General features: G+C 40.6%; 2 non-coding genes across 2 annotated transcripts; both read left to right on the forward strand.

Moving 5' to 3' along the window:
• Positions 1 to 202: 202 nt before the first annotated feature.
• trnat-cgu (transfer RNA threonine (anticodon CGU)) lies at positions 203 to 274 on the forward strand. The gene has a single exon. It is a non-coding gene; the product is annotated as a tRNA-Thr (tRNA).
• A 3785-nt stretch (positions 275 to 4059) lies between these two features.
• Positions 4060 to 4153, forward strand: trnai-uau (transfer RNA isoleucine (anticodon UAU)). Its single transcript has 2 exons — positions 4060 to 4097; positions 4118 to 4153. It is a non-coding gene; the product is annotated as a tRNA-Ile (tRNA).
• The last annotated feature ends 1404 nt before the right edge of the window (positions 4154 to 5557 follow it).

Genomic DNA, 5557 nt, shown 5'->3' on the forward strand with positions numbered 1-5557 from the left:
GCAGATGAATGCGGAGCGTGAACAGCAAAATGTCTACACTGCAAGAAAACAGGACATTGTGCACATGTCTGCAGAACATCACGTCCGAGTTTAAGGACAAGTATCCCTTTTATTGTTGTTCTTGCCTCCAGTTTACATTTGGCGATGTAAACCAGATTCAGAAAAAATAATTTGAACAACCTTCTTCCCATGCTTACTCGAAGGCGCGGTGGCCAAGTGGTAAGGCGTCGGTCTCGTAAACCGAAGAGCGTGGGTTCAAGCCCCACCCGTGCCTGTTTCATTTGTCACCGCTTTCCTTTAGTTTCAAAGTCTTAAAAAAACTTGCAATGTAGGGATCTCAATAGTAAGAGAACATAACTGCCGCCAGTGATTAGTATTCTTGCATATCCTGCCTTGTTTTTTAGTCGACAAAGCTTATCTCTCTTCACACCCATCTTCCGAATGATCGCCTCAGCATTGGGAAGGAACGTGCGCTTGGTACAGCCCCCGACTCCATGGTCTGATCACAAACAGATCGGGTGAGCTGTCAGTCCAGGTTGGAAGTAACGTTCGTAAGCACTAAAAATCTGACTTAGGAACGAGAAGACCATGCTTTTTTATACGAGTAAACGATAAAATAATATAGGAACAAGTAATAGGTTTATTCCATGCTGAAAAAAAGAAGAAAGAGAACACAACGTTTTGGCCGTGGAGCCTTCTTCAGGTGTGCTGATAGTGCGGGGGTAAAAACTGTTTCTGAGTCTGGTAGTCCGGACCCGAATGCTCCGCTACCGTTTTCCATGTCATGCTAAACGCCACAAATTGTGTTCGTCCAGTCGTATCAATCGTCCTAAAGTTACGGAAAATCGGATGCGACTGATGCAATCAGCACACATTTTTTCAGGATAGTCGAGCGGTTTAAAACCGCAAATTCACAGCTTCGTGTCTTTTAAGCTTTGTGTTTCACTCTCCAAATAGAGGCACGGGTTCAAATCCCACTTCCAACAGTCAGGCGTTTTACCCTGTCTTTTTTACCTGCCTTTACACTGTTTCAGTCTTATTGTGCTCACTGACAATCACAGTACGAGGAAAACGGAGAAACTGCTTAGCAAAAACATAACGGACAGAAAAAAGCTTCGTAAACACGTGAATGTGGTTAGCAGCAGTAAGGTATGCATTCAAATGTTTAAGGCAGATTTATAACAGCAGCAGAAGAAAGGTGCAGCCTTTGTGAGAATTCGCAGGTTTTTATGCTGCTTGGACTTCTTTCAAGCCTATGAAGTGACCCCCGTTTTATTTTCATTTTCAAACGTCAGAACCGAATAACAAAAAGATTTAATGTGTGACAGCATTCCGTTGCAAATACCGGTTCCACGATGTATTCAGCGACGGGAATGAAATATTTTAGTGCTGGCTCAAATGCGAGGAATTTCAGAAAAACCCGGAAAAGCAACGCTTGTAGTAAATGACAAATTTAAAGCGTGTAGTCAGCATGAACAGAACAATGCAATGCTCTGTAAAAACGATCTGGAGCCGCAATTACTCTTTTATCTCGGGCAGTTCATTCCGATACGATGTTTCCGCAGAATAAATGAAATGCCGAACTCCAAACATGTTGTTGCCATTATTGTTACTCCTGCTGCTGTAGTTTTAAGCTTTAATCAGTGGGTATGTAATGTTGTAAAGGGGCTGGACTACTTTGTTCAGTCCAAATTCCATTATGTGAATTTATGCTTTTTTAATATAAGCATTAACAATACAAGTTCAGGTGGGTAGCTGCGTCAGCATGCGTAGGCTGCAAAGGAACAAGTAATAGGTTTATTCCATGCTGAAAAAAAGAAGAAAGAGAACACAACGTTTCGGCGAAGAAGGCTCCACGGCCGAAACGTTGTGTTCTCTTTCTTCTTTTTTTCAGCATGGAATAAACCCATTAACAATACAATGCGTGCTCAAAAACCGTTACTTAAGCGGCAGTGTTTTGACAAAGTGTGGTATTCGAACAGAAAATGCTGAAGTGTTTAATACTTGCTTGTGAGCAGATCTCCCTCGATTTAGACAAACTCTTGTTCGGCCGATGATTTCAGATCAAAATCTAAATCAAGTGGAAAGAAAGCTGAATTACGCTGGGTACTGGGTATCACTGTTACGCCATCAGGTCATGCTAGGAGGATTAGGGGATCAAATTGACACAGAGGGACCCAATGTGGGGGCTGAACCCACAGTTCTGAGATTAAGAGATTCTTGCTCTATGGACTGCACCTATATAACTCTTGTGCTACAGCAGTAATGTTTCTGGGTCTGGATGAACATGACATAATAGGTTGACAGCAGGAACACGTGGCCCACAGGCAGTGACAGTATCGCTATCACATTTGGCTGCAGTATATTGTGTTGAGAGCAGCAATAACGTTCCTGCAGAGATGGGAGTGCCTTTAATACAGCTCTTTCAATCGGACAGAGTAACAGGAACTGACCTAAAGTTTCGGCTGTGGATCCATCTCCACATGGGGGAAAGAGACAGTAAAATTGCGATGAAGAAACAGAAAGATTTGTGCTCGCTGCAAAGTAGGAAAGAGGTGGTCAGACACATAAAACAGCTTGGTGATAATTTGCAGCGACAGTTTTATGTTATTTAGTACACGATTTCTCTTCATGTTCCTTAAGATGTGTAATTTGTATGTTGGTTGTATGAGAACATGTTCTTCTAAAGTTCTGTCAATTGACAGAGGAGAGCTAGCTGGTGCAGTCGAACAAATCCGTGTCATATTTTTAAAATAGTTTAGCTAATGAGCAACGAGAGTACAAATAAATTCTCCCACCCTCCATTTGAAGATGAAACTCCATGTGCGAGTCAAAGTTTCCTTGAAGCTACTGATTTTCGTCATTATTGGACATTCCCGGTGATATTGATTAAGGAGCTCAATTTTTACTTGTTGTAGTTCAACATGTGCAAAACATTCGTATCCCCTGCAAATATCGGCAAGGTCAGTGGTATTCTCAACAATTTGTGCCATTGCAATTCGTGCAATTCATGCCATACTTTTTCGAAATGTATTCTGACATGCCAGGATCATATTTAAAAAACTGGTGCCTTAAAATTTCTTGCACTTCAGGATTTTGATAGTCTGTTACATTGTCTTTCACACGTCGGTGTCAGAACTGTGAGACATTTTCATAATCGGGGGGAAGGCCGTAGCAATAAGCAGAAAGTGCAATCACCTTTTCCCAGTGTAAATCCGTGTTGTGGTGAGTTTTTAAAATTGGTTTGCGATTTTCTGAAATATATTCCATACAAAAATATAATTTGGACAGTCGCTATTTATTTGGATATTCCCTTTAAGTGAAGATGTCTACAGTACTCCAGCCGGATTAGTACTGATCGAAGAGAGCCATCTACAGGCGAAAGGCGACATAACATCACAGCAGCAGCATTTAAGGTGGAACGAAAAACGCGAATAAGAAGCTGGCGAATAAGAAGCCAACTTCAGCCTCGTAGCAGACCCTGGGAGGCTCGCTCAAAATAATCGCCTTTCCCAGTACTTCAGAGTCTTATTTAGATCGCTTCACTGCAATTTTATTTGATTGATGGGAGATGTGAAGCCATCGAGCCTGAACTGCGCCTCACATTGAAATTGAAGCCATTTCTCATGCTTTCTCTCAGTGTCGGGGCTGCAATTGCGTGTAAAGGAGGCGACTTGAAAATGAAACGTGTAATCACCTTACAGAGGGTCTTCACAACGGGGTGCGTCAGCTAGTTCTCCATTATTGTCACTTTACTGGACGTCTGAAGAAACCTATCTACAACGAAAATACAAACTGCACAGTTTAAGGCACATGAAGAGAAATCCGTGTGCTGATTGACTCAAAAAATGTCGCTACAAATAAGCCGGGTTGATTTACTTTTCAGACCACCTCCCTCCGTCCCCTTTGCTGTTAGCACAATTCTTTCAGTTTCTTTTCTTGTATTTTCCTTGCTATTTTACTGTTCCTTTTCCCCATGTGGAGATGGATCCACAACCGAAACCGTTTTCACCCTGTGTTTCTGCACCGTCAGTCTGTATGAGGAACATAACTCACACAGCTCCAGTGGCGCAATCGGTCAGCGCGCGGTACTTATACAGCAGTGCACAGCGGAGTGATGCCGAGGTTGTGAGTTCGAGCCTCACCTGGAGCAGTATAGCCTGTGTCTTTAGCTATTGAAAGCAACTGTCGAGTTTAGATGCTCTTAGGTATTTGATGGAAATAAATTAACATCAAACGAACAAGTAAAGGTTTATTTCGAGTCACAATCAAAGAAGGCTCCACAGCTGAAACGTTGTGTTTCCTTCTATTTTCAGCATGGAATAAACCTATACTTTTCCATTTGCAACCCACGCATGCTGACGCAGCTCCCTACTTAAATTACCATCAGCTGTGTACCTCCAGCTGACCTGTACACAAATATATGAGAGGTCTACTGAGACGAGAGGAGCACTTAAGACTTGATAAAGCTCTCGCATTAGATTCTGTGTTTTTGCTGTTCCCCAGATTTGTTTTTAATGTTCTTTTTCTTTTAAAGTTGTTGCATTTGGTTGTTTTTTTATAGTTGCTAGACTACTACAGGGATTTACCTAGGTTCCCGGAAGACTTCTCGTTTTGTGTTTGTTGTGTTTTTGGTTTACAACTATTTTTTTTTTCTGTTGATAGGATCCCACGCATTACTGTGGGACTAGTTAACTTTAGTTCATACATTGTACCTGAAATTACCACATAAACTACTTCTCGGTTTTCCTTTTTTTTTATAAAAAAAGGCAAAACTAATGTTTGTTTCTCCTTGCTGCTGATTGGTAGCTACAACGGGTCAGTTGCAACAAACTGGCTGCTGAAATTTGTCAGCAGCTCTGTAGAAAACCTGTTCTCAATTGCAACGAACCTAAAATAACAGCTGCTGCCCATTAGACATTACTAAAGTAGGAGACTAAGCAGACTAAGCAGAACAATAGATTACATTGGAACTGTCCTGAATGTAGTGGAAATAATATCGTCATTAAGTAATGAACAATTGCTTTCCAGACACTACAATTATTCACAAGGAATTTTATCAATACATATTTTATTAATAAAAGTGTAATATCGTAATAATGAAGTTTAATGCTATCTGTATTAGTAGCTGTATTACAGGTAATGCATGCACAGACTTTATTATACTATAATGAATTTTCAGGTATCCCGGGGAGAGAACTGAAATGAAGGAAATACATATTTAAAGGGGTGTAAGTCTTAAATGTGTTCTGTCACATAGGGGTGTTAATTGAATAGATTTGTTGTATTATTTAATATGATTTGACTCTACACTTGTGTTTCTCAGGAGACAGCATTAATATTGGGGATTTGCGGATACAGATAAGAAGTTGTACTATACAGGCAAATGTATGGTTACCTTAATGAAAAAAACTCTTATCATTACCCTTTTCAACATTATTATTTAAGACAGTCTTTCAGAACAGTATTCTCGTATTAGTGGCTATAATCTAATGATAAAGGTGGTGAAACAGGTGAAATGTGCGGAAAGAATTGGAGATGGAACAGGAGACTCATC

Source organism: Lepisosteus platostomus, chromosome 5 (genome assembly GCF_059453375.1).
Source record: "Lepisosteus platostomus isolate fLepPlt1 chromosome 5, fLepPlt1.hap1, whole genome shotgun sequence".
In the NCBI taxonomy this organism is placed as follows: Eukaryota; Metazoa; Chordata; class Actinopteri; order Semionotiformes; family Lepisosteidae; genus Lepisosteus; species Lepisosteus platostomus.